General features: G+C 45.9%; 1 protein-coding gene across 1 annotated transcript in view; it reads right to left on the minus strand.

Annotated features, from left to right (window-relative positions):
* The window catches only part of RLBP1 (retinaldehyde binding protein 1), a 246605-nt gene that overhangs the window by 207031 nt on the left and 24382 nt on the right, over positions 1–15192 (minus strand). The gene's annotated exons all lie outside the window — the stretch shown is intronic.

Raw genomic sequence — 15192 nt, forward strand, 5'->3', positions numbered from 1 at the left:
TCGTATCTGACCCCCTCGCCCCGTTCCCATTCAGATGACTTGAAGTCACTGTGCTTTACACTTGTTGGTGTACAATTCCACAATAGATACAAAAAAATGAATGTATTGCTGAGTGCATGTATGGGTTAGTTGTTGACTATAAGGCTCAGTAATACTGCCTAGAAAATCTTGCACAGGAAATTAAGTGGCCTGTGAGCATCTAAGGTTAATCCGGATCGAGGCGCCTAATTTCCACGCAATGTCCTTCTATTTTCCCTCTCCATTTGTGGTTCTCTCTCTTTATCGTCCTTTTCTTTCACTTATGTTCCAGGGGCTGCTTCGTCCTTAGTAAGCCCAGGTATATTCCTGCTCGGCTTCCACGTCCTTCTGCAAGTAAAATGAAGAACAGCCATGCGTTCATGTCCTGATCCCTGGGGCACAGCTCGTTCCTTGACTCGAAGCCCCTCCCCCACTCATAGAGGGCTCCTGTGGCCCTGGGAGCCCCCACCGACCAACTGGGGATCCCATCCCGCCACCCACTCTGCCATTGGGTTGGGCATCCGCAAGGAGCCGACCATTTATGATATGGCATTTATAACGCGCATATACACGACTATACACAAGTGTTTCAAGGTTGCTCGTGGTGGTGGGCTTGTCTGTCTTGGTGGATTTTGGTGCCAGTCCCAGGCCTCCCGCTAGAGCAGTGCGTTGCCATGACGGTCCCCTGGTGTTCTATCATGGCGGTGGTCTACAGTCCGCTTCCCTACGGCCATTTCCACACCGCAAAGTAAGCCCATCTGGCTTCAGCACCAGAGACCCCTCCACATTCCCCCTCACCAGGCCCTGACGTTCAGGAACGGAAAAGGACATCGTGGACATGAAATCAGCCTGCTTCAATGACCATCCAGGGACGTGAATAGGCATAAAGGAAAAAGGTTGTAAAGACAGCAACCAGCGCATCGCCCTGGGATTCCTCTTCCCATGACACGCCAACCAGACCAAGGGGCCTGATCCATCACCAAGGTGAAATGACGACCAACGAGGTAGTATCTGAGTGACTTGACAGCCCACTTGACAGCAAGGCGTCCCTTCTCAAGAGTTGAGTAACTGATTTTCTGGCGAAGGAGCTTCCTGATGGTGAACAAGAATGGCCTCTCAGCATTACCTTGTCCCTGGAACATCACTGCAACATCCTAGACCTAAATTTTGGTGTGTAGCAAAAAGGGTGCCAAAAATTCAGGGCAATTCAGGACGGTATGTACAGTAAAAGCCTCCTTTGGACTCTGAAGGGGTGCCTTGCCTGAATCTTCCATTCTTTATTTTATGTATTTATTCTTATTTATCAATTTATAGTGCGCTCCCGGTACCCAAGGGCTTAAGGGTGCAAACAGAAAACATCACATGACAGAAACATAGTGCCTAGAGAACTGGTACATGCTGACAACAGCGATGCCTTCTTCAAAAAATCTGCCAGCAGGGCCCCCATGATGGCAAAATGTGGAATGAACCTCCAATAATAACCCACAAATCTCAGGAAGGCCCGTACTTGCTTGGGGTTCTCTTGGGGAAGACGAGCTTGTGAATGGCATCGACTTTGTCTGTCGAAGGTCACAGCGTAACATTTCCCACCTGGTAACCCAAATACTTAGTGTGGAAAGCTGCTTTGGTGGTTTTCTTTGGGTTAATGTGTAGACCCACCTGTTGTAGTGTAACCAATACGTGTTTCAAATGTCTCAGATGGTCTCGCCACATGGGACTGAGGACTACTGTTGTGAAGGTATGGCTGCTGCATATTTGTTATGACCTTGCAATAATTTGTCCATAAGTCTTTTGAAAGTTTCTGGTGCCACATGTAATAGAAAAGGGAAAACAGTAAACCGATGTAGACCACGTGGTGTGACAAATGCTGTTTTCTTCTGGTCCTCTTATCGTAGTGGTATCTGCCAGTATCCTTTGGTTAAATCAATGATAGTCAGATATTTGGCCTGACCTAAACATTCTAACAAGTCCTCAATGCGTGGCATGGGATATGCATCAAATTGTGATTTGCTATGCAAACGCTGAAGGTCCATGCAAAATCGAATACTACCAACTGGTTTTGGCACCAGAACCATAGGGGAACACCACAGACTAATGGAAGGTTCAATGACTCCCATGTCTAACATAGATTCCACTTCTTTCTCAACAGGCCCTCAGGGGATGTGGAAAGGGCATTTATTGACTATTTGGTTGGGCAAGGGGTTTATGGTGTGATATGTGTCTGTTGTTCACCCAGGACTGGTCGACACATGAACTGAACCAGTGAAGTAGATGGTTCAACTCCTGTCATTGTAGGGGGGTTAGTTGCTTATTGATTTGTAGGTTTCCTATGCCCCTGAACCCAATTGGGGTGCATCTGCAGGGTTTTCTCTAGGTTCTGGTGTAATGAGGTTGATCAGTAGTTCTGGTTCTTGCCATTTCTTTAAGAGATTCACATGGTAACGTATATAAGAAATGTTGCCTGTCTCCTTGCCTTACTTTCAGTAGCATGGGTCCCCACTACTTGTTTTATTTTCTCTGTGCTGAAAGGTGCATGGTCTAGTTCCTCGATTTTAGTATCTTAAATGTACCCTTTGTGCTTGTTGTCCAGTGTGTGAAGAATCAACTTCTGGGGCACCAGTGGTCCAGGGATGAATATCGGTTTGTAAACCATCAATCCACCCCACACCTCTAGAACAGCAGAAGGGATCCGAACAGATTGGAAACACAAGCAAATTATAAAACTTCTTATCCAATTTTGATAATGTGGACGGAACGCCAGGCTTATCTCCACAAGGTCGTGGATCATTGGTTAGTTGAAACACAGCGAGAAATACAATTATTACCCAATGATAAAAGGCACTGTCCAGCCAAGGTTGTATACAAAATATCTACTTTATTATTATAACATCAGGCAGTTCTAGCACACTACAAAATACAACCCACACTGTGTAGGAATGCAGTGGAATGACAGTTAGTAAAAAAAGGAAAACGGATGCACTCTGGATACTGACAGGAGGGTAGTCGCTATAGTAATTAATCACAATAGTTCAAGGATACTTGATTTCAGCACAAAGGAACAATGGATCATAAAATGTCTTTAGGGACCTTCGGAGAATGAACTGGGGGAGAGAACCACCATGTACCTTGTGCTTGTAGAAGCTTGGTGCTCGACATTGTGGAGTCGGTTTCTGGGCACTTTGCAGCTGCTGCGACAGAGTTCAAGATGGGAGATAGCTGTGGTTATCAGGCGGCAGGCAGTTTGGGTGTGCAAGGCTGGATGGATGGCTGCAGGCTAGCCTACATGGAGGCTCTGGATCAGGAATCATCGCAGTGCTGTTTGGTGGGTCTGAAGCATTGGCTGAGGCATCTCGGACCATGTTAGCGACTGCAGCATACCAACAGTCAGCGGTGCAATCGGTTGCAGCTTGTGGAGCTCGGCTGGCTCTAAAATGTACTTTAAGGTAGACGTTGATGGATGATTGCAGATGTACTCCTCCTAGCTTCTTCCATGGACTTGTGTCACCCTTTAAGGCAGAGAGCCCAATGCTGAAGAGTGTGTTGCAGGCAACTGCCTTGTCCTTGGTTTGGTTCAGAAACTCTCTCGCACTTCCCACCTAGGAGGCTTGCTGCAGAGCCTAGAAGCACACGCTGTGTGCTGGCTGGGTACCAGTTCTGGAGCTGCTGGAAGGTCCTCTGGATTTGGTATCTCCCTCTGTTCCCTCGGATATGTTTAGGGGAGGGATCTTGCTTCCTTCTTGGAAATCCTGGCCTTCCTTCACTTGCGGAAGATATAAGGCAGACTGTACCTTTAGCCAGGGTCCAATACTATGTTCTTCTTGTTAACCCTTGTGATGTCTTCAGATGATCTACCCAAAAGAGGGGCTGAGCCCTCTTTTAAAGCCAAATGTGCCACATTGATTGGCGTAGGATACGCCTACCTCAACAAACCAATCCTGGGTCCTCATCAACAATCTCCTGCATGCATGAGGTCATAACCAGAGTGCTCTACAACAGAAAATGTAATACGGTGAAAACATGTAATACTGAGTCCCACCCTTCTTCCTGTTAGTTGTGGATCAAAGGGTCTCAATTTAATGGAGCTCTCTGTGGCTCCTGAATAAAGCAGCAGGTCTCCCTTGAAGCTGCGGCGAGAACAGACTTTCTGTATCCTGCAAACCACAGTCTCGTACTTTCTGAATGGGGTCGCCCTGCCTACTGTGAACACATAGTCCCAGACATAACGGGTCACTGCCTTTGATACTGAGAGGTGGGAGCTGGCTTCAGGTTGATGCAGTGCATATGAAAGGTTCTTGGGGTTTCCTGTCTCTTTTCTTAGTCCTGCAACGAGCCCCCCTGTGGCCTGTTTGAATTAACCTTGATTAGTATGCATATAGGCCACCAGCAGCTAACAAAGGGGCAGGACAGATCCATGCAGCCTTTTTTAGTTCATTAGGCTGACCATGACAGGAGGAAGGTTTTGCCCTCCCCCTTGTGACATGCTTTGGCTGTCATATCCCAACTAAATATGATGGGGGATGGCAACTGTAGGCTGTGTCCACCCAAAGTGTATGTTGTGCAGTGAGCATAGGAAAATGTGTGCAGATCAGCCCACACATTTTCAGGAAGGTCATCTACCATCATTCAATTTTTTATAAAATGTCAAAAAAAACAGGCGAGCGCACACTACCATGAGGATGGTCGAATTCCTCACACTGTGCTATCGCTTGTATTTTCTTCACATGTTTCGGCAGGTGATGTATGTATTCTGTCATGAACATCTCCTACATTGGTTGTTCCTCCCATTCCTCTTGGAGAAGATCCAAGAGTCTTCAGTCATCTTCTAAAGATTAGTTCAAAAGGAGCGATTCCGGTGTAGGAATGGGGTGTTCCTCAAGGTCACCAGGATCAGCAGCACCATTCTATACTAGTTATGATTACAGGCTACATGTTCTTCCATAGCATCTGCTTAACTGTCTGGTTGTATTGCATGATCAGACCCTTGGTTTGTTGGTGGTACACTGCAGTCTTTAAATGTACAATGTGTAATGCTTGGCAAACTTGCTTCACCAGGTTGGATGTAAAATTCATAGCCTGGTCTGTTATGATTACTTTTGGTGTCCCAACTTGTGTCATAAAGGGGATGAGTGCATTACATACCTGTGTGGCCGTTATGCCCCTTAAAGGGAAGGCCTCAGGATACCTTCATGCATAGTCCATCAACACCAGGAGGTATTTATGACCCCTGCTGGAGGGGTCTAACGGACCCACAATGTAAATACCTATTCAGTGGAATGGCTTCTGTATCAGTGGCATAAGGTGTAGCAGGGCTCTTGGTACACTGACCCTGTTTACCAGTTGGCATTCCAGATCTTGTCTGCAGAAGAGAGAGGTTTCTCCATATACTTAAAGCCAGCAGAACCTTTGTAGGATTTTCTGAATGGTCTCCGCTACCCCTTGGTGACCTTCGCCCACCTGGTTGTGGACTGCTTCAATCACTGTTCTCCTGTATTTCAGGGCCACCAATATTTGGTGAACCGGATCCCGGCTCTCCTTTATCACTATCTGGTATAGAAGTCCCTTCTTCCCGGTAAAGCATTTCCCAGGGGTTTGCGTGGCTTGATCTCTGATGGTTTCTCGTTCATTGCAGAGGGTCAGTTTCAATTCCTGTGCCATTCGGTGACTATTTCCTTATTCATCGATCCTCCAGTCGATGGTTGATGGGAACATGGTCCTGGTATCCCACCTTTGTTTCACTCTACTTTTCTCTTTGTGGACCCCTCCGCTTGGCCAGAGAAAACAGGGCATCATTCCACCACTCGTCATCTATCTCTCTAATGATCCCTTTAAACCCAGGGGCATCTTACCCAAGCACAAGATATTTAGGAAGAGAAGGCAATGCTGCTGCTTTTAAGTGCATATCTCTTCCCTTTATCCTTATGTGAACATCTTTTAGGGGATAGGGTTTTATGTACCCATGAACGCATCCTATACCTACCCCGGGCCAGTCATATTCGGGTGCTCCTACCAATCCATTGCTCACGGCGATCTGCAGGCTTCCAGAATCCACCTTTTTTCGAGTGGGTTGTCCCTCCACTTCAGTATCACAGACATATGGAAACCTGCTTGTCCCGCTCAATACGGAACCCCAACACATTGTCTTACTTGTATACCCTTCGTATAGCCCTATGCCCTTCATCTCGGTTTTTGCCATCTTGTGTGCTATGTGACCCCCAGTCTGCACATTCATGGCACTGAGGGGTCCAAGGAGTTGGGATCAGACTTGGCCGTGACACAGCCAAAGTAGGGTCAGACCTTCTGTGCTTCCATGCTTCATTATCTGGACTTTGGTTGGGAAGCAGAGGGAAGCTTCCCACATTGGCCAATGGGCTAACTGGTAGGGCGCACTGGCCAGTCCTACTACCATCAGTCACTGTGTTCATACGTACCATTCCAGCCTTTTGATAGGCATAGGAGATGTTAATGACCTCCATAAAACTGGGTAAGTGATGTTGCTTCACCCAGCATTGTATGGGAGCCGGAAGAGCCTCCATGTATTGTTCCAGAACGTTAAGTTCAGCCATCTTGACTGTAGAGGTAGTTGAAGTTTGTAATCATTTATTGACTAAGTCTTTTACCCTATAAAATAGTTGTCTGGGTGCCTCTCCTGGATTCAGCCAGGTCGCTCAGAATTTAATTTAGTAGGACTCATTATGTCCCAGTCGTTCAGTATGTTTATTTTATTTGCACATATGGTGTATCTCCCATTGGGTTGGCTGCTTGGTGTGCACTTTGCATATTGCCTGTCATGAGTGGGGCTGTATACTGTCCCAATTTTTCCCACAGCCAGGTAGTGTTGCGACTCGCGAGTGACACTTTCAAAATTAACTAAAAAATGTGCACGTTCCTCTCCTCCACTGTACTTCTGCAGTATTATGGTTGGTATCTGTGTCGTCTGTCTCATAGTCATTGCATCTATCCATTGGGCTTGCTGTACTTGCATGGCCTGTCAGTCCACCTGCGCTTGCTGGCTCTGGAGGTGCAATGCTTGCTGTAGCTGTTGCTACCCTCTGTAAGGGCTTTCAAAAGATTCTCCATGACGTTTGTCAATATTATCCCACTGCTGCCACCACTGTGTATAATTCACACACAACATCCTTCTATTATTTTCCTCTGCAAACCACCAATACACATCATTGTGGGTCTCTCGCCTGATTGTCCTTTTCTTTGTCTTATGCTGCAGGGGCTTCTTCTGGTAAACAGAGGTATATTGTTGCTCAGCTTCCATGTCCTCCTGAGTATCCTTCTACAAGTGAAATGGAGAAGAGCCATCTTATCATGCCCTGATCACTGGGGAACAGTTCATCCCCTGTCACAAGGCCCCTTCCCTGGCCTTCCCCACTCAGAGGGTTCCAGTGTCACTCAGAGCTACCACCAACAAACTGGTGATCCCATCCTGTGAGGTCTGCCGCAAGGATCTGACCAATTGCTGGGGCTTGCCTGTTTCTGCGGCTGTTGATGCCTCTCCCAGGCCTCCCACTGGAGCAATGTGTGGCCATGATGGTCCCCTGGTGTTCTCCCGTGGTGGTGGTCTATGGTCCACTGTCCTACAGCCATTGCTACAACCGCAAGGTCATCCCAGCCATTGCTACAACCGCAAGGTCATCCCGTCTGGCTTCCGTGCCCAAGAATACTTCACACAGTCCATTCACTGTTAGCACATGGAGATCATTACTACCTTCCTTACATCCAATCAGAATGTTCGATATTCAGTCACTAACTACGTGTGATGGCTGCAATCAAAACATTCTAAATTCAGAAGCAGGTAGGCAAACAACAGAAAGAAGTTCTCTGCATTCACGAAGCAGCAGTGAAACTTTCCAATAAGATTTCTATCAATAAGACACTTCCTCTCTATGAGAATTTGGGTCGAGTCAGTGACAAGGTGTTCTGAATCCGTGTTCGCATTAGGTTGCGGGTGTCGAGACAGGTCAAGGCGATCCAACAGTGTGGTGCGGTCTCTGCAGTGTTGATCGGCTTGCTTGGGCAAAGAGCAGGCAAGTGAATTGCCGGTTTGAAAGAAGCCCAGAAAACAGTTAGTGTCATAAGCAGTTCCTGTTGCTTGCACCAGCTCAAAACGCATCATAAAGCAGTCGAGCTGGCTCAAAAACTAAATGAAGCTGGGAAGCAGGATCTAGATCACACATATGGGTGTTCGGTAGACCCTATCCAGGATTTCCACTGGTCACGCGAGACCTTTCTTTCTGCACCTCCCAGTAGAAGATTTGTAGAGCAAACTTGCAGGGTTCCTCCACCTCCAGTGATCAAGGTCCTGGGTACCAGTGTTTCAGTTGCAGTAGGCCTTGATAAGCCACTTGGTCACTCCAGATGTGCTCTTAGTATGGGTACGGACCAGAGCTTGTCTCTAACTTGAAACCTTCTGTCTTCCCCTTTATGGCAGAGGACTTTGGAATAGACTTTATTCCCAAAGGAGTTCCAGGTGATTCCTTCATATCTTATAGTCCACAAATGTATCAACTAAGGGCCGGTTTCTCAGCATTAATGAGGCAAAAGTCAACGGTTGATTGGACCAAAGCAACCTGCTCTCAGAGGTCCACTCACGGCTGCTGAAACAACTGTCCTTTGCTTTCTGACATACATCATACCTACAGTGATTTGGCTGCAGGAAGTAGGGAGGAAGAAAGAAATGTAGAGAGCCCGAACAGAATCCAAGATGGTGGAACCCGCTCTGGGCCTAATCCTCACCTCTGGATACTCTACCTTCACCTCTTCCAATTTCTGCCTACTTGAAAAGAACATCAGTTATCAGCACCATGGTGTGAGAGTCTCTTTAATGCACCAGTTCTCAAGGGGCCTCCCAGACAGGGTTCCTGTATGCTCGGAGGAAGGTATCAACGTCCGTTCATGGAGATCAAAAGAGAAGCATGGTGGGCATTCTCCCACATGGTTGTTATGGAGATGCCCAGGTGAGACAGCTAATACTCATTTGCCTTGTCATGACTGTAGAACTGCTCACTAAGCAGACGAAAATTTAACATTCACATGCTGTGGCTGTATATATGTGGAACTCCAGTACCCACCATGCCAAAACCAAAGTAAAAGAAAAGAGGTGATGGCTAGAAGGTTTGAATTAATCTTAACCTCTTACCTAGCTCTGAGGAACCCTCCAGACCATCATTCAGCCTGCCAAGCTATTACAAGCATGTCTTATATTTTCAGTTCAACATGCCACAAGGCTGACTAGGGTACACAGTTATGATTTGAATCAGAGGTGCAGACAATTAAAAAGGCACCTCTGCCTTCCTGTTGTATATTTGTTACAGCAGCTGTCAGGAATGCATGTGACCTTTGATCCTGCCCTGCTTCGACCGCAGGACATCACTGGAGATGTCAGGAGATGGTTTCAGCAGAGGCAAATGAGTGTACTATGATTTTGGCATGCAACATTGTGAAAGGGGGGTTTGATTAGCAGACATACCTTTCAGAAACACAATTGCCTGCTTCATTATATTTCTAAAAATAGTAAAGTGAAGGCTTTTATACCCTCACAAATGACATTCCATCACACACACTAGCTCCCACCCCACCCCTTCTGTGTATGTCCTGTCCTCAGGAAAGGTGTCAAGCGTAATGATCAGATATGCCACCTACAAGCAGTTGTGGTGGTGTAAGCACTTTCTAAAAAACTTTAGGTTAAAACTTTTAAGGCAATAATATGCCCTTCTAATGAAAAGATACATTAACGCCCTATGTATTTAGCTTAGGAGAGCCTTTGATGAAATCCCAAGGGGCAGACTCTGGGCTAGGTTGCTTGAACTTGGGATTCCATACTCGCTCTTGAAATTGTTGATGTTGTTCTATTTGGAAAATTAAGCTGTTATAAGGGACTTGGGGGCAAAGCAACTCCTCCTTCCAAGTTGGGAAAGGGGCTGCGTGTCAGGGCTGTGTCGTAGCACCAACACAATTTTCAAGCTGTATATGAATGGAGTTATTGAGGCCGTACTTTATAAGCCGACTAATGCCTCAACATTGGGAAATAGAAACTATCCTATCCTAATATTTGCTGATGATGCTGTTTTGGTTTCTATGACAATGAGCGGAATGAGAGAGCCGCTAACATTATTTAAACTAGTTTGTAACAGCAGTGGTCTCTTAATCAATCACACGTAAACTAATAGTATGTTCTTCAAGGCTCCTAGGAAAAAAGACTAGAAGTCATGGGCCTCATCACGAGTTGGGCGGTATACCTGCAGTAAATCCACCAGAATACTGTCCAGCGCAACTACCGTTAACGCCACTTAGGCCGGCGATATTACTGCCGGATCACAAGTGGCGTTGTAAATCCCCATTTTTTTTCGTTGTTAGGACTCAATGGGGCATTTTCTGCACAATTACCGCAGCAGTAATTGCGCCGCGGCAATTGAGCCAAAAATGGGCAGAAAGTTGTCAGATTTACCCCCAGCTCAGATCTGTAGGTGACTCCTTCAGCTATCCCCCAAACTCGAAATAGGCTGATGAGGTAATGTTGTGGTAACGCTATTACCGCCATGTTTTACTGCACCACCCAACTCGTGATGAGGCCCATCTGGAAGTGGATGGGTTACAAATGGAGCAGGTTAAGTCCTTCAATTATTTGGGTATGAGATTGAAGGGTACTGGGAGCTGGGTCCAACAGATTGACAAATTGAGCCTTAGTCTGTGTAGGCACAGTCGGGCCATAGCCAGGGCATGGAAATGGTGCATTGAGGCCTACCAACAACATTTACAAAATGCAAGCTCAGCGGTCTGCACTCTATGGCCGAACTATGTGGCCATGGTAAGAATAGCAAGTTGGAGGTTTCTAAAGATATACTGAACCACCCTATATCTACACCCACAATCCCGCTCCATGAGGAACTGTGTTTAGGTTATAATATGATATGATAGGTTGTTTATAATGCGCAAATTAAAACCCAGAGGTTTCTAAGTGAGGACCCGGGGATCGAACCTGTGTTGCTCCATGTCGTCTTGTTTCTAAGGAGAGCATGTTGCCCCTGAGCTATCGCCCCAAGACTCTGCCATGAAGCAGAGCTAAAGCCTTTATTGTATTGGGCTCACCTCTGGAGTGAGAAATCGTTTATAATATACAACAAAGGCTTCAATGACGTTTTACAGCAAGAAGGTGGTAACTACTTACCATGGGACACACATTTTAAAGAATTGTGTATTCGTTTGGGATTTGGTCATCATTGGACTGAGCCCAACATGATTGGATGTAGGTGCCAGAGAGGCTATCCAATCAGAATTTCGAAACAGTGTGCTTGGACAGAAAATTGATAAAAGTATTATCAAGAAATTACTGGGATACTGGCCCTCATTACAACCCAGGCGTTAAGGGGTTAACGGCGCCGTAAAAGGTGGCGGCGCCATTAAACCCTTAACGCCTGATTCCGAGGTCCCTTTGCGGGTTGGAGACTGTAACGCCTGCTTTTTTCAGGCGTTAAAAACCAACCCGCAAAGGGACCTTGGTGCTAAGTACGGTGCCGCAATTTGCGGCAACGTACTTAGCGTCTTCCCCATTCCCTTTGAGCCCTATGGGGCAAAAATGGGAATGGGGAAGGGCCATGGCAGCATGGGGAATTACCGCCCCGCCAACCTCGGAATGGGGCGGTAATTCCCCATTCCGCCATGGCGGAGTCGGTAAGTTACCGGCATGGACCATGGTGCTATTAGCCAGGGTCGTAATGAGGGCCACTGACTGGATACTAACCTTATCCTGACATGATTAAACCGAACCTGGCTCATACTTTATGTGCCAAGTTCACATGTGGTATCCTGTCTCTATGCACAAACACGTTTTCCAGGCCGAAGACTTCCACTGACCATTGGCTCAATTGCCCAGACTCGAGTGAAATGGAGATTCCCTTCTTATTTATGGGTCCACTGTATATTATCCTAAGAAGAACCTTTCTGAAACCTAGATCAAAGGACCTAAATATTCATCATAGTCAATACGCTGCTAGGGCTGCTAATAAAATCCTTATAATGATAATGAAATCCTTTTTATGTAGTGGCAAAATAAATATATCATGCATGTATACGCAGGAGGAAGGTGATTACAGACTTCATATAAGTATTGGCAAACTTACAGATACGTAGTTGACACCTTTGATTATTGTTAAGATTAGATGTATTGAAAATGTTGTTGTTGATGGATGATGGTTAGAATTTACAGGTGCCTTTCCAAAAATATGAATACTGTCATGTTAATGGGTTGAATTTGGGTATGAGGTGTTTTAACCTTAATTATTACTGTTTTCATTAATGAATGTGTTATAACTTCCAGGTTAATGACATTGAAGCACTAGCACTTTTCTTCTCGAGTTGTATAGGAACTGTTTTAACATTATGTTATGCTATTCTTGTGGTTTTATAACTTCTTCGATAACGTCATTGGACTACTTCTTCTTAGTCTCTGCTTTTATTTTGCTGCTAATTGGATATATTGGGCCTCATTACACGGTATGCGGTAACCATGGCGCTATTAGCGCCATGGTTACCACCGGTATTTTACCGTGTCCGCCTTGGTGGATGGCGGAATTACCGGCCTACTCCAAGGTGAGCGGGGCCGGTAATTCCCCATTCGCCAAGGCACTTCCCCATTCCCATTTTTGCCCCCATAGGGCTCAATGGGAATGGAGAAGGAGGTAATTACGATACCGCAAATTGCGGTACCGTAATTAGCACCAAGGTAACATTGCGGGCCCATTCCTTAACGGCTGGTAAAACCAGCCGTTGAGGTCGGGTCCGGCAAAGGGACCTCGTAGTAAGGCGGTAAGGGTTTACCGGTACTGGTGCCCTTACTGCATACCGTGTAATGAGGCCCATTGTCTTTCTGTAATTACTGAAGATGTATCTTATTGTTTTATTTGCGTACTTTTATGGCTCAAAGCCGAAATAAAGTACTTTATTTGATTAATTGATTGAAAGGTGTGGAGCCTTCCCAGGCCGAGAACAAAATAGCCTTCAGGACTGTGGCCCAAGCCCTTGTGGGGTGGGGAGGAAGCCCCACAGCCCTAGACGGCGGTAGATAAATACTCTGACCACTGTAGGAGTCACAGGAAACCAGATGATAATAACATGACATCAGATGGCTTTGGCAGTGTAGAAATGCATTTCCCCCTAGACCACTATATCAACCTGGACATAGATTTATATTTGGCCAAACTGCTGCCATAATGTGGGCATGCATAGTGATATATAATTTAAAGGTACGGTAAAAATTCTAGAAAGTGCCTTTCAAAAGATCGCTACACAAATGGACACTTTGAACGGTTGTCCGACCAGAGTTGCGGCGGAAAGACAAAAGACAAAATGAGGGTGTCATTGTGTTTTTCTTCTTGTTGGTGTGTCTTGTCTTATATGTCTCCCCTCTGCTTCTGCTTCTTCCCCTTGGCTCTTTTAGCGCGACTAGCATCGTTCTTGTCAAAATTGCAAATGCAATTGTATACAAGTAAATAAAAAAATAAAAAATATATATATATAATTTAAATCCTGGGTGCCCGTTGTTGGTGGAATTAATTTGGATTCCCGCAGGCTGTTGGCAATGTTACTCTCTAGCGACTGCTGGTATGCCATAGAGTCCAGGCATCAGAACGCATATATACGATACTATATTTTTTTAGCATGAAGCTGTTAGAAAGTGTGGCCTGATTAGCAGAGCTCACTTTCTGTGGGAGAAAAACCAGCATCATTTCACATGGAACACTTAAAAAGCCTGGGCGTGCACACCTGTGCAGAAGGCATGTCCTCACACAATACCTCAACTATGAGAGACAACGAGGTCCCCTGTCATCATCACTTGCACCTCCAAATGCAGGAAGGCGGCAGGGCTCACCCTGGAGTGACAGTGTAGCGACTGATGGGTTAACTTCTTCTTTCAAGATTAAGGCGCAACGCGTCCGCCCCTGACAATGAGTTGCAAACAGACGCTGCAGGGCGAAATCCCACAGGATAAACGACAATCCCAGCAATCACCATTTTTGAAAATTATTTGTGTTCTTTTTTTATTATTATTTATTTATTTATATTTTGGACAGGTTTTGACTAATTTTTGCATATAGAAAGGGCTAGTGTGCGCCTTTAAGTTGCTTTTGTTAGTGTTCACAGACGAAACACCTGTATCCTCAATAGGTAAGTAAAGATCCACACTGGAGCAATGTTCTGTTTGTGTCATGCCAATGCAAAAAGAATATATTCTACAATATTGGTCCCGCCAGAGCTGCTGTGTGAACGCTGCAATGGTGGCCGGGGAAGACCGCCAAGTAATTGCAGACACACTCTCCACCTGGCTAAGGCTGAGTGGTGTCTAGAGACCGGAAATGTAAATACTTTCACGAATTCCACCCGCAGGGTCTTAGCAAATGTTTTCCTTTAGTATTAGATTGCCCAAACCATGGTAAGGGCACATTGGGATAAATGGCATTGACCAAGGTACCCAAATAGGAAATGACTACCGTCCAGCAACAAACCTAGAGTCTAAAAGACACTCTGCCCGCCTTAGTGGAGCACACAGTATGAATGCAAGAATGCACGCGAGACGCCAATATGCGCAGACGCCCCTTTCAAAAGAATAACCTTTGCTGGTTTGTAGATTGCAGTGCGTGCATCAGAGATGGTCACACGACTTTTTGATAAATGCTTATAATAATAATTTGGCGATTTGTATAGTGCTTTATGACACATTTCTCCAGCTTCGAAGTGCTATAATAATCAATGTCACTATTATTACCTGCTCGTGGTACTCGATTTATTGGACGTGGGGGTGGTTGGTGAGGGCTGATCCAGCCTGCCCTGGGTATTGAACACCCATGGAGTGCAAGAACAAGCCTCATGTAGTGATCATACCACCAAAGATGGCTATGATGCAAGGATCTGCCTGGCAGAGCATCTTACACTACTATGACTATCTATACCACCAAATGGGCCACCTGAGCTTGGTAGCATTGCAAATGTTGGTGGAACGCCAGCTGAGGGATAGTGGCGATAGCCCTCCCTTCACTCTTCTGGGGCCTGGCAAACCCATTTCGATCAAGCAGGATTGCCCAGTTCCCAACCTAAGCACAGGCATGTGGACATGGTGTTGGCATTCACCACTAGGTGGTGGTGAGAGCATTGCTATCACCATCCACCAAG

The sequence above is a fragment of the Ambystoma mexicanum genome, chromosome 11, assembly GCF_040938575.1.
Source record: "Ambystoma mexicanum isolate Mex_15411 chromosome 11, UKY_AmexF1_1, whole genome shotgun sequence".
Lineage (NCBI taxonomy): Eukaryota > Metazoa > Chordata > Amphibia > Caudata > Ambystomatidae > Ambystoma > Ambystoma mexicanum.